Source organism: Pleurodeles waltl, chromosome 2_2, assembly GCF_031143425.1.
Source record: "Pleurodeles waltl isolate 20211129_DDA chromosome 2_2, aPleWal1.hap1.20221129, whole genome shotgun sequence".
Lineage (NCBI taxonomy): Eukaryota > Metazoa > Chordata > Amphibia > Caudata > Salamandridae > Pleurodeles > Pleurodeles waltl.
The window spans coordinates 639,684,471-639,698,978 of record NC_090439.1 but is presented as its reverse complement, the minus strand read 5'-3'; the positions used below and the strand labels follow the sequence as shown (position 1 = coordinate 639,698,978).

Below are 14,508 nucleotides of genomic sequence, written 5' to 3'. Positions count from 1 at the left end.
GACTTTTAAAACACTTCTGGATCAAGAGGAACCTCTGCCAATGAGAAGAGCTGGAGGAGAAGTATTGCCCCTTTGCTGTGCGTGCTTTCCTGGGTTGACCTGCAGTTGATGCTTCTGCCTTAAAGAGGACAAAAACTGGACTTTGCTGTGTATCCTGCTTGTGAAGTTTCTCCAAGGGCTTTAAGAAGAGCTTGCCTCTTGTTGGAAGTCTCAGCGATATCAAAGACTTCGGGTTCATCTGCCTACAGCACTGTGTGTTTTGTCTTGCAACAGAAGAAAAACCACCACCACGCTGTCAATGATGCTGCTGCCTGCACTGTGGCCGGATGCCACCGCAGGGAGCAGTACCCCGCTTCACACCGAAACCCGGATCTCACCGACGATGCCACCTGAAGCCGTCACTGAGCCGCTGCTTGCACCGTGATCTGTGGGACCCGCACTCCAAAATCGTCTTGCTCACACTGTAACCTTGGTATCCCTAACGACGCCCCTCTACACTGACACTGTGGCCCGAGGACACCACTTGTGAGGTACACGAAGCACCGTCCTGTCCCGGCCCGCACCCCCGGTCTACCGATGTCAGCACCATTGATTCCAATATTGCCAACAGACGCCCCTGTCTGCACCGCGACCCATGGGCGCCACATGGAGCCTGACGTGCATCCTACCCACCTTGGACGTACCGAGGACAGTGCATCAGCAACAACGACACCGCTGCCTGCACTGAGACCTGGAGACACTGCACATTGCACCGCCCCACTTCACACTGCAGCCCTGGTCTCACCGATGCAGCAGGATACCTTCATCGAACCACTGCCTGCATCGTGACCTGTGGGCACCACATGTCGTATCATGCCACTTTGAAGCACAGCCCCGATTAAATCAACGCAAGCGCCCCTGACTTCGTCATCAGCTCTGAGTTCAATCTGCAACGCGTGTGACTTCAAGGACCCGACGACCCCTGCACCGACCTCTGGATACGATGCCCGCCGACATCTGCCAACAACAGCAATGCTGCACTCCAGATCTCATTGCGAGGATCACAATGCCCTACATTACCAAGGCACTGTTTGCCGGTCCTCCCGATACCGTAGCTGGCCCGCAAACCCACAGTCTGCATGAACTGTTGGATTTGTTGTTCATGACGCCGTGATAGCCCCAGACGGAACCATCGACTTCAAGGAACTCTATTTTTAAGTTAATTCTTGCAAAATTCATATCTTTATTACTGTCAGTTGGGTTTTTCTCGTTTTGGTCTTGTTTCACACAGATTAATATTGGCTATTTTACTAAAACTGCTGTGGTGTCCTTTTGTAGTGTTTTTACTGTATTAATGTGTGTTATGTGCAAATGATTTACAGATTGCTTCAGAGATAAGCCTGACAGCTCTTGCCAAGCTACCAAGGGGGTAAGCAGGGGTTATCTGAGCTGGGTATCCCCCTTAACCTGACTAGAATGAGGGTCCCTACTTGGACAGGGTGTAAACTGACTGCCAACTTGAGACCCCATTTCTAACAACAACTACATATAATTTTTAACTAAGCTAATGTAAGTGTTTTGCTTCACAGCTAGTTATGCTCTGTGTAAGAATACCACTTGATACACAATAACCTTTCTTTGCTAACTGAAGAACGGAATGAACTTTTGAGGTACTCCTCTTTATACTCATGATAGCATTGTATGATATATGATTCGAATGTTGACAATCTGAGACAGGATAATTGGTGCTGCCTGTTGCTGGATCCTGTATTTCATAACAAACTGCAGGCAACGAGAATGAGCTATGTCTCTACCTTTTCAGCATTTATTTTTAATATTTATACATGACCTCCTGTTGGGGTTATCTTCCTGCACCTACTACAATTTCAAATGTTTGTTGATAACATGCCAATCCATCTGAGAAACGAAAACAACCAAGAATACCACTCTAAGATTGCCACAAGCAAATATGAGTTTGGATGAAAGCTTATTTCATTTTCCCTAATGGCTCTAAAACAATGATCTTGGTCACATGAAACCACAACTCTTCATTTCCATTCAGCTGCCCAATGGAATGGAGTATAGCTCTGTAAATGTAAAAGTGCAAAGAATCTTCGTGTCCAGCTGACCATTAGCTGCCTTTTAGTCAATAGATTACTTTTGTCATGGAGAACTCAACCTCCAACTGTTCCGACTGAGAGGAATGCTTCTAATTGAACCAATAGATCAAACTCATATGAGTCCAAATATTTTTATGATCAGGCTACTTTCATATAATTCAGAAGCTCTGGAGATCACAGAACCAAGCATTGAGACTGTATACACTGAAGGAAATACTTCCCCATTACTCCTGTGCTATAGGAACTCAAATACGTCAAGGGTTGCTCCTTCCCCATTCCCACGGTGGATATAGATTTATTCTCACTCTAAACATTTGTAAACCTTCCACTAGATCAAGGTTGAGAATGCCTTCTAAACTTTGTAACTAACCTCAAACTGAAAGTTTCCCATTACTTTTCAAGCATCCCTCGCCACTAGAATGCCCACTCCGCACCACTGGGATAGTTGCTCCATTATAACACTAGTTTATCAATTTGCAGATGAAAATTCACGACCTTTATAAACACTACATCCAACCTGTTGAGTGGTTAAATTAATCTTAGGCACTCTAATAGCGTTGGGAGTTACATACTGTGCCAAATAAATGGACGCATCTGACAATTGACTGATTCCTTGGATTCTGGGCTTCAATTTGTATCTACAAAATACCCAAACAATATGCACTTCGCTGGACTGTTGATTATGCAACAAGAGGTTTCTAAGGACTCTGTGTTTGATAATCAGTCTTCATCCGATGGCCATGACATGTAGGCAGTAAAGCAAATATCAACACAAACCGAGTCAGCATTGCCATGGTGCATGTGATAAATGAGTCAAACTGCAGTTACGGGCAGGGTTAGTCGTGAAAAGGGCTTTATTAAAATAAGAAGAAGTTGGCAAACAAATGTGTTTGCCTTTCTAAGCCAGGAAAGAAATTTACAAATAGAGCCTCGCAGTAAAAGAACCATGTGCTGTGTACCATGAAACTACATTAGGAAAGCGTAAACATGTTTATTTCCAGTTCAGTTTATGTACTCAGATATTTGTGTAAAACAGAGTACTCTGTTCTGAGGAATCAACAAATTACAAAACATTACAATACTGTCAATCAAAGTTTCATTATTTTCTTTACAAATACAATCTCCACCTATGTCGTCGCATTCCTAAATACTGTGGTAACATATAATAAGGAATCGACTGAATGTCGAAACGATTTAAAATTTTCCAAACGTCATTCTCATGACTAGCAGCGCATATTTCTAATTAGCGATGTTGGTAAAGAAGGCCTCGGCTAAAAGGCTCACTAGTGAAGTTGTCTGCTTATATTTTAAAGGGCATTTAATTTCCGGCAAATCTATGCCCCTTTTATCCAATTCAGTTATCGACACGAGATACTATATAAAGTATAGTCAGGTATGTATGAAAAAGAAGAGGATTTAAACTGGTTGTCGATAATGGATCAGTAACATCAAACTTCTGAGTCACGGTAGGGCAGAATTAGGGGATTGTGAAGCTACAAAATTACACAAAATGCAAACCAACTTTTAGCACTACAGTGCGAAATCTGCCCTTGTTTCAATTTTCGACAAGAAGATGCATTTTGTGCAAAAAAAATAAATACCATGAAAAACACAATTGCTGCGAACAATAGCCACTCGCGTTCTGGTTGTTTGCATTTTTATCACACTCTAGTGCTACAATTGTGCTGCAAATGGCATCGTAATTATGCAATGTGATATAATGGTGTTTTTCAGGAAATTTGCATAGCAAGCATAGCTTTAAATTCTCGAAATTATGCTGGAGTAATTTACACTTCACCCTAACCTATTTTTAAGGTCAAGTGGAAAACTGTTTTAAAGTTCACTTGTAAAAAACTACCACACCCGCTTTCAGCATCAAGTAGTTTTCTTGCAGTGCCTGCCATCTTAAGGAATATTGGGGGCTAATTTACGACAATGTCACGTAACGCAGCGCAGCACACAAGGATGCTGCACTACGTTGCCGGGAGAGATGAAGAACGAGCCATATCTATAGAGATCTATTACTCTCCTCTCCCTAGCGCCGGTGAACAATCAGGCTGCCGAGGGCCGCGCACACACCTTTGCACCATAGTGCAAGGATGTCTGCATGAGTCTTACATAGGATTTGTACTTGAAGGGTAGCCTTCCAGTACAAAGTACTATGCCTAGGAAAAAATCAGAACTTTTCCTACTTTGTATGTGAGCAGTACAGTGTGGCACGTATGCAAAGTTGAAACAGAAAGGAGAAAGAAAAGTATATTTCCTTTTAAATGCCTGCTTCAAAAAGGCAATATCTTTTGGCACAAAACTCTACTATTGTTAGTAGGTATGGTTTTATATATAAAAAAATGGGTGGTAGGATAGTAACACCCATGTACCATGCATGTAACGCCCTTCTGACACAAAGTAACGTAAAGCAGCCATTTGCATTGCTGTGCGTTACTTGTAGGCAACGTTCCAGAGCAAAAAAATGTTGGACTGGAAAGTAAATCCAACAAAAAAATCGTACTGCACAGGTTTGCATCACATTTGTGATGCAAACCCAGCTCAAAGGGTTTATAAATCTGTCCACTGGAGTCCTGGGCAAGACTTATCTAGTGGCTGCTGGATCTGAAAAACTCTGAACTTATTTCACATTTTTATATTTCTCAAGCCCTTGCGATGCCAAACAATGGTGAAATATAGCTTGACCTCTTAAAAAGCGACACAGGAAAATACCCAAAAGTTGCAGTTTACTGTCATCCGGCAGTCAAAATGTACTAAAAAAAAAGTTTGATAAAGTATTGACAAAGCCATTCATTTTTTTTTTACTTGAATCATTGTTTTGTCTTGAAACAGCAAACTTTTAGAATACAGTGTCAGATCAATCTTTTCTCCCATTGTATGGAAAACACAGTAAGGGTGGCTAGGTGGTTGTTTGGTTAAAAAGCAAAAAAGCTTAGGGAAATAATTATAATCTATGTAAAACTGTGCCAATGTCATAAAAAATGTGACAACGATAGTTACTATACATTTTCAACAGTTGATAAATCAGTGAATCTTAATGAGTGGGACCAGCTATTAGAATGTGCCCGTCTTCAGTCAAAGAACATTAAGAGAAAGAAACAGCTATTATACACTGTAAAAATTGTAAAAGATCCTACTGTTACAGAAACGAAATACATTAAAAAAAAATAACTACATACATTAGTCTGTGGCAAAAGTGCTCAGTTATAACTTTGGTGCTCCTTGACAAATTTGCACAAAACTTTACAAAAACATACAGTTGTGTTTGAGGGTGATTACTGCCAACGGAGAAATAAAACGGAATGCCAGTCTTACATCTGTAAGGAGACACAGGAACCCATTCTCACCACAGATTATCGACGTGGAGCAGGTAGAAGTGGGAAAACTCACCTTTACTGCGGATGCCATGGGCAGAGCTAGATCTACATCCTGCCCAACACACCATTACAGAAAGAAAACTGATAGAACAAGTAATATGTCCCATGAAATGACAGAACACAAATAGAATCTAGGTGGTAAACAGAGAATATTAAGTATATGTTTGGTCAAATTATTTAGCCAAGTCCATTGTGCAAATGCAAAGTGTTTGGGTGCTGGCTCTGTTTTTGATTCCCAAAGAGAGACATAGTATGTTTCAGATGGCAGCCGAGCTTGGACACAAATACCACAGCTACACGTGTTGCCAAAATGGGTCCGTTTCCAAGGTGAAAACTTGATGTCTCCCTAGTGTGTTTTGGGGCCTTTCCCATTGCAGGCTGTAGACCAACTCAAACAAGTGGGGTACTGTTTTTGGTAAAAGTGTGGGAACGCTGAGTGGTAGGAATTTTGAGGATCCCCGTAGATTCTGAAACTTTCCCTTACAGAAATGAGGAAAATTTGTTGATAGCCAAAGTTTGAAGTTTGCAGGGCATTCTGGGTAAGAAAACACAGTGAGATCCATGCAAACCACACAAGCTTGACGCCCCTGGAAGGCTAAATTTCAGGGTTTAGTTTGTTTTACAACATACTGTCTGTGTCACATGATAATATGGGTAACCCCAAATTCCAAGGTGTACACATAACCACTACTAAATTCAGTATCTTAGGCACAGTTAAAAAATGCATAGGTTACCTTCATACCCACTTTTTATCCATACGAATTGCAGCATGGTGGGTACACAATGAAATAATCTTATAAGCTTCAGTTTAATTGTTAGCTCTGGATATTACAGGTTTTGGACCTCCAATAAACAATTTAAATCCTTGCAGCCAAATTGAATGACAGATGTGATGCTTTAATATTTTTGTAAAGCGTCCATAGGGGTAAAAAAATTACAGATGAAAATGGAGTCTCCTACTTCTATTTTTTCCTTTCTTAATCACTTTTTTTCAATTGCTAGTTTCTATTACAAACCACGAGCATTTGACACAAATGACATCCTGATAAATGTGTAATTTTGCCTACTATTCAGAAATCCATAGCATTACGGGTTTACCAATGGGGTTCCCACTGTTTCCTCCACAAACAACCAGTAGGTAGAAACCATAGAAAATAGGAAAAAACAACTACCACTTAAAAAATACACAAAAACTGTGGTTAAAAAATGTTTTTATAGCTCTGCTTGATCCTGGAAGCTGGGCATGGTGATCTTAGCAGAGCAAACTTTTCTTTGATGCTAGTTTTAGGACAAAATCCTTTCACTTTCTTGCACAGCACTTTTTTGGCCATTTTTAATAACCAAAATTATGCTCTTTTTTGCCTATTCTCGCGGAGAAGAATCCACCAACCCTGGGTACCCTTAGAATACACTCTATGTTGGAAAAAAAGGAAGCAAGTATGGCCTGGCTAACTTTTAATATAAAAGTTAGAAAAAACAGACTGCATCACCGGGGTTGGTAAAGACTTAGCAGCAAAGTAGTTAGGATACTTCAGTAAATGAAGATGTAAATAAAGATGGATAACTTCACTGGCTTCATGAAAATAAATCAAAAACACCTACTCCAAATGTGAAGGTAGCCGATTCATTAACAGTTGAATGAATATGAAGTAAGTATCTACTGCATCTACATCATGACCTGAATTTTTTTTCTTTTGGAACACCTATGGTGCATTTCCTTGTATTTTATACGAATTTCATTATAAAAATATCATGATACCATAATATTGTGGGAAAAATATTGAGGACTAAAATTTCAACAAGGTAAAAATATCTAGTTAAGTATAGGTGTATTGTACATAACTCTACATATATGTACCTTGACAATATATACATATATATATATATATATATATATATAATCAATAAATCCTTAACGTTTGTAAAGGTAAACAGCACTCCACGAATGAAAGAACAAACAAGGTTTAATTTCTCTGAACTGGAACGTGTTTCGGCGTTGCCACCTTCATCAACCCACGGGCCGCCATTTTGGCCCTCTTTATATACCACTCAGTTCACTTAAAGCAACACAGTATACGAAAAAATACAATGAATAAAAACAGTGAATAAATGAGGAAACGTGAGTGAAACCGTACTAAATATTTAAAGAAAAAGCAGTGTTTGTAACAATCACCACTTGCCCTGAACTTATTAAATGAAAACATACATTGTGAGTATAGAAAAATATGCATCATTCTACACACTTCTATTTGGATTCAAGTCTTATGCTTAATCTATTTCCCCAACTTTGTAAGCTAATAGCACTGGCGATATTAGGGAAAACTAGTAAACACCTATAATTAACTTATCTTTGATAATATAACTGGCTTATTAGGACATAACTAATTTAGACACAAGAAAGAAGAGAAACATATTGTGAAAATATTACATAAAAATATACTGATAACTCAAAAGAAAATATCCTTATATCTCCACTCTCTTATTCAATGTCAATACAATACTTGCAAACAGGTATGAGATAGATTGCTTATAAGAAACTCCCTAACTTAAATGTATGTATAATTCCTCACTGAATTTAACCCTTGAGGTTCTCTAGTATCTAATGCCAGTATATATCTAGACTCCAATTTCCTCAAATTTTCCTTCAAATGTAAGGCATGTAAGAATGGGGAAAATATCAAAACCATTGTGCAAGGACACAGAAAAGTACATACCATTAAAGGAAGATACGATTGCAAGAGTGAATATGTGATCTATATTTTGAAGGGCAGTTGCTCTAAATTATATGTAGGGAGTACCAAACTGCAAGTACATAAAAGGATATTACAACATCTTAGAGCGATCGATAATAAAGATGATTCCTACCCGGTTGCTCGACACAAACACAAGTTTCATGGAGGACGAGTAGAAGATGTGAAATATAGTATAATAGATGGGATAAGAAAAGATATCCGTGGAGGTGACAGGGAGAAATATTTGAGGAAATTGGAGTCTAGATATATACTGGCATTAGATACTAGAGAAGCTCAAGGGTTAAATTCCAGTGAGGAATTATACATACATTTGAGTTAAGGAGTTTCTTATAAGCAATCTATCTTATACCTGTTTGCAAGTATTGTATTGACATTGAATAAGAGAGTGGAGATATAAGGATATTTTCTTTTGAGTTATCAGTATATTTTTATGTAATATTTTCGCAATATGTTTCTCTTCTTTCTTGTGTCTAAATTAGTTATGTCCTAATAAGCCAGTTATATTATCAAAGATAAATTAATTATAGGTTTTTACTAGATTTCCCTAATATCACCAGTGCTATTAGCTTACAAAGTTGGGGAAATAGATTAAGCATGAGACTTGAATCCAAATAGAAGTGTGTAGAATGATGCATATTTTTCTATACTCACAATGTATGTTTTCATTTAATAAATTCAGGGCAAGTGGTGATTGTTACAAACACTGTTTTTTCTTTAATTATTTAGTACGGTTTCACTCATGTTTCCTCAGTTATTCACTGTTTTTATTCATTGTATTTTTTCATATACTGTGTTGCTTTCAGTTAACTGAGTGGTATATAAAGAGGGCCCAAATGGCGGCCCGTGGGTTGATGAAGGCGGCAACGCCGAAACGCGTTCCCGTTCAGAGAAATTAAACCTTGTTTGTTCTTTCATTCGTGGAGTGCTGTTTACCTTTACAAATGTTAAGGATTTATTGGATGTGAGACGTGGTGGCGCGTGTCTATTAACTGGCACTATTGGCATTCAGGCACGGCAAGGAAATGCCGTACGAAGTGTTTTTACATGTATATATATATATATATATATATATATATATATATATATATATATATCTTTTATGTATGTAAATGTGGAACTAGAGCAGCAAATCACATTTAACTATCTCCTTACCTTCTCAACATTTTGTGCCTCAATATATTGCCCATGATATTATGGTAGCAAAATATTTCTGGGGGTTCTAATAGAATGAGGAATCAGCCCCTGACAAAGAGTTAGGCATGGCCGAATATTAGAGAGAAGCCAACACTCTGCCCGCTTAAATTGTTTTGGTGTGATAGCGAAACAACTGCAATTACTTTTTGTATGTTATATGCAATACTTTGCAATGAATGATGCAAGTGCTAGGAAGGCAAACCTCAGAAGTACTGGCAAAGCCAATAGGTCTCACCTGTGACACAGTAGCACAAACCTATTGGCTTTGCCAAATCTCTTTTGAGTTTTCATTCACTTGTGGCAAAGTCCATTGCAAGAGGGCCATCCATGCTTGTGGGGGAATGACAGCCACAATGGAATGTTTTTTCATGGAGTAAACCACAAAGCATTCCAAGTTGGTACTCGTGCATGCATAACATACACACACGCAGAGGGCCATTTTTTAGTCCTTCTTCTTATGCTTTGTGAAAAACTATTCCTAGTTGGGTGCCATGTTTGCATAAATGGAGGCCATTTAAAAATGTTTTCTCTTTTGGTTTAAGAAAAAACAATTCAAGATTCTGGAATAGCCTTCCATAAGGTAAAAGAGAAAAAACAAGATAGCCACCATGCCTCTGTACATGCAACACAGTGTCATGCATGGGCGGCCGTGTTTGAATTGATTAACAACCATCCAAAGATGACTCTACCAACATAGCAGTGGGTACCTGACAGAGCAGGACACAACTCATCCAATCAGTGAGACCGAAAAGCTCCTTACAGTACAAACACAAGAATACAAGGGAACTCCATTAAATCATGAGCACCGAACAGAGTTAATCAAGCAAGGCAATGAATCTGAAAAAAGGGCAAACCCAAAGTCTACTCTGAGCCTAAAATGTATACAATAGTTTTGTTGTCAGCATAGGGGAGACCTAACAATGCATTCACCCATGCTTCTAAGGTACTGCAGACTTCCTGAAGCACTTCACAGCTGTTTGGCTGCTCACTAAGACAGTGTAAAGCTCAGTGTGAAGCTCCTACAGTGTGGTAGCTTTGCACGTGGCAGTGTTCTGAAGCTTCTTAGGGGAAATGGGATGAAGGTGAGTCTGAAATGAGAGAAACATCTCAACTAACATTTTGGCAAACCAGTACAGCCGGAGAGGTGAGATTTGTCTGTGACCAGATCAAAGAGCACAAAATGTTTCACCACTCCAAGGTTCCAGCAAGTATTAGAATGGTTGTCTTGTTTTTTTCACGTGAAAAGGTGTATACAATAAAGTTTATAGGAAAATTAAACCAGACAGCATAATTTGACCTCCAAGGACATAATGGCAGAACTTTACTAGAACACATAAATGCACAATACACCAGTGTAGCAGGCAGTCCCATGTAGACTGAATCTCCCAAGTCTCTTTGTTTTAAACAGTCACATATTAGGACCGTAACCTAGTAATACCAAAAAGGCACATTTCAGTAAGCACAACGGTCTGCGTTTGCCCGAAAGGGTAGGTCAGAAATACACAGCCCATCTCGTTTTGACTAATCACCTATTGCATCTCAGAGAATCTAGGTGTCTCATGGTGCCAATGGAGTATGATTAGCCACAAATAATCTAAACTACCCATAAAGTAAGAGTGCTGTCTTTTTATTTATTTTTAAAATGAATTAACATGAATTTTGCAATACTGTAAGAACATAATATTATAATAATCATAAAAAGAGAGTAGGCAAACTATTTAAAAAGTGATAACAGAATGCTACACTAATCTAACATATGCCCATGTTATGGAAAGTATTTTAATGCGGTAAAACTCCATATGGTGACAATCACTTTGAGAAAGTGACAGTCTTTACCTTTGTAAGTGGGCAATCTTAAATAACGCCGTTCTTCCAATGTGCAAGGAAAAGGCTGCGTAGAAACGTCACAGTGAGGAAAGCCTGAGTCTACTGGGACGGATCGGCGGGCGCTGCTGTCCACCCCTCAGGGCTCCTGGGAAGATTGCTCGCTGTCTGATTGGATGAAAGGGAGGCGAAGGCGCTGGTTCAGTCCTCACGCAGGTAACACCTTTAGCAACAGTAAACAGCGCGCTCAGCATTCACACCAGTCTCTGTTGTCCAGCTCGCTGACATACCATGAATCACGGGTGCACGCCGAGGAGCCTTTAAGCACCCTCCTTCAAAAACAAATATTGTCACATCGCCTGATGCATTCACTCAAGCCCGAATGGGGCCTTTCCAACGGCCAGTTAAAGATACACAGGCACGTGTAAAGGATTTTCTTAAAAGGAAATCAAAAACTAGTTGCCAGAAGAAGAGGAAAACTATTGAGTACACAACTGCACGTCTGAAAAGGGCTTTACTGTACTAGTGCGTTTTCGTTTTCTTTTCGTCCCCCTTCAGTCGAACCAACTAATTGACCCTACAGTCTGCCCAGGTCACCTACCAAAGTGTCATTTTCGTCATTTTCGTCATTTTCAGTCTCAGTGGACCTCTCTCACAACGGCAGGACTTGTGACATTTCGTATAATCTGTGGGTTCATGTGGCCGCTGAATGGTGTAAAGGGCTGGGTCGTTCTTTTCTAGCTGCAGTTGTATGTCAGAATATCAATAACAAAAATATATTCTGGTGTAAATATCGTGGCCTCAAGATTGCTTACTAAAATAATGTTGAATTGGGTGTAAAGGTTCTGTTATTAACTACAAAGCGGTGATATTTTTGTCAACGATATTTACGACACAATATTTTTGTCATATGATATTTAGGCTACTGTGTTCTCGTGCCATAAGGTGGGGGGAGGGCTGCGGCAAAAATAAAATGGGGGTGAAAAAAGAAGGCAAAAGAAGAGAGGGAATTTGTTACATGGATTAACCTGGCCCAAAATTACCAGAACTTAAAAAGAGGGGCTTCTATATCTTTCGAGGTACCAAGCTACATTAAGACATGTTAATGTCAACTGAACACCTAGCCAAACACCTACAAAAAAGTACACGCTAAGGCATGCACTCATGCCCAAGTTGCTGCTAACGTGTCCACCATTAACAATCAGTATTCTGACAAAGGCACTTGAACCACTTTCCTTAAGTACATTTTTGACTGCTGCCAGGATGGAAATGGACCTTGGAAAGGTTTGTGAACACACTGGTTTGTGAGTGCTCTTCAGCTTTCAGGGTATTCCTTCATTACAATAGCCACGCCCGTTGCTTGGAGATTCACTCCCACATGGTATTTTACCGTAATGGCGCAATATCTTTGCATGCACAGATCTCTTTACAAATGAAAATTCATATTTTGTGGAAGGCAAAAATAACCTTTCTTTCATATTAAAGGCAAGCCAAACCTACCTATGCAAATATCGTTGCGACTCGTTGCGCTGAGTTGTTTTCTATCCAAAGAAAAGGTGAGATTCCATTGGCCCTATTCACACAACTGTCCCATTTAGGAATGCAAACAGTCTTGCATGCATTCAGGGTCTGACTGACTCATAGGGCAACCTGGTAGTACCAGAAGGGCTAGTCTAACAGATCAGTATATGGACTGTTTTTTTGGCTGGTTGTGGGACTGGTTTATGGTCCAGTGGGCAGGTTTTTACTATTGATCTATCTGACATTCCCAGAAACATTGCCAGTTGCCTGCAGTCTCCCATCTCTTACAAAATACCTATACAGCATATCTTCACAAGCGTCAAACTGCCTTAATTTCCAGGAGTGGGCCATTTTTTTAGCTATCTGATTTGCTATTTGTGTCCACTTTTAATGTGGTGTCTTGGTCTAATTTCTGTCCCAGTCAGAGCCTGCCTGCGATCTGAAAAAACTGATTATGATTCTCTGAATCAGGATCTGCAGATATTTATCCCTCACATGGCACTGACACAGAAAAAAGGCAAGCAGAATCTCATTATTCACCATCTGACATGGTCATTAATCTAACCTGACAGTATTTTATGAAAATAGCTTGAGTCCACCCCTTACGTTGTGAAAAACTGAAACAAAGCATCAAATCACAATAATGATCTATGTTGTGGACATACTACCAACTCATAGAAATATTTATTGACTTCAAAACACCATGGCCCTTCTACTTCTGTGTAGTCAAAGGGGATTCCCTAATCCAGTACTGTGAAGCATAAAGCTATTTCTAAACTATAGACTTCGATTCTGTGACCTCTTGTTCTTGAACCAGTCAGATTAGAAAACAGGAATTCCCTCCAGGTGGGATTTTCAGAAATATTTGCCACCATAATCAGTAGTATGGCTGTATACCAGAATATGTAGCATAAAATTCCAAGGAGCCAAAATATTGTGAACTAAATGCTGAGAACCAAAATATTGTGAAGGGAAGCTAATGTAGATAACTATAGGTTTACTGTTCCTAACCCAACATCTACATACCTTGAAGATAAAAATATTGTCAAGCTACAAATACGTGAAGTTAAATTCAATAAAACCAGACTCACCTGTAGTTACTTTCCTTTACAATATTTTTGTCCTCAATATTTTGGTTTTACAATATTTCAATACTCGATAGTCTGGTGGTATACCAGTAGTACAGAAGACATCTTGTTTAATCTCAGGTATAAGGCACTTCAGTTACACCAACACCTATCCCTGTGCAATGGCTTCTGCTTAAAGCAAGTGCTCTCTTCTGATTCCATATCAAACTCAGAAAGATATCTGTCTTTAAACTTAATTTCCCAACAGGCCTATTCCATCACAGAGAGATTTAGGAAGCTTGAGGCAAAGTGACTCTGTAATCAAACATCCAGAGATCTAGGAGGAAATCATTTCTCTGTCAATTAATTGATGAATGTGCAGTAAAAACCCATAAATCACTTTCACTTTGTGTTGGACCTGGTCCTCTCGGCAGGGTCAGCCCCAAACATTTTGCCTTTACCCTCCACTTTTTAGCTGAATTCGTTTTTTTGGGCCATAGGACTCTAACACTGGTTAGCAGTGGTAAAGTGCACAAAGTGCTTGTGCCCTCTCCATGATACATGGTCATATTGGCTTACACCCAAATGGGCATACTTAATTTACTTATAGGTCCCTTGTAGAGTGGTGTGCCATATGCTCAGGGCCTGTAAATTAAATGCTACCAGT

At 39.5% G+C, this 14,508-nt stretch overlaps 1 protein-coding gene across 2 annotated transcripts in view; it reads right to left on the bottom strand.

The window, feature by feature from the left end:
• Positions 1-11,510, bottom strand: part of LOC138282511 (oxygen-regulated protein 1-like) — an 896,912-nt gene extending 885,402 nt beyond the window's left edge. For both annotated transcript variants that reach the window (XM_069220189.1, XM_069220190.1), the window contains exon 1: positions 11,266-11,510. The gene's annotated coding sequence lies outside the window, so the exon portion shown is untranslated. The remainder of the gene's footprint in view (positions 1-11,265) is intronic.
• Positions 11,511-14,508: the final 2,998 nt, after the last annotated feature.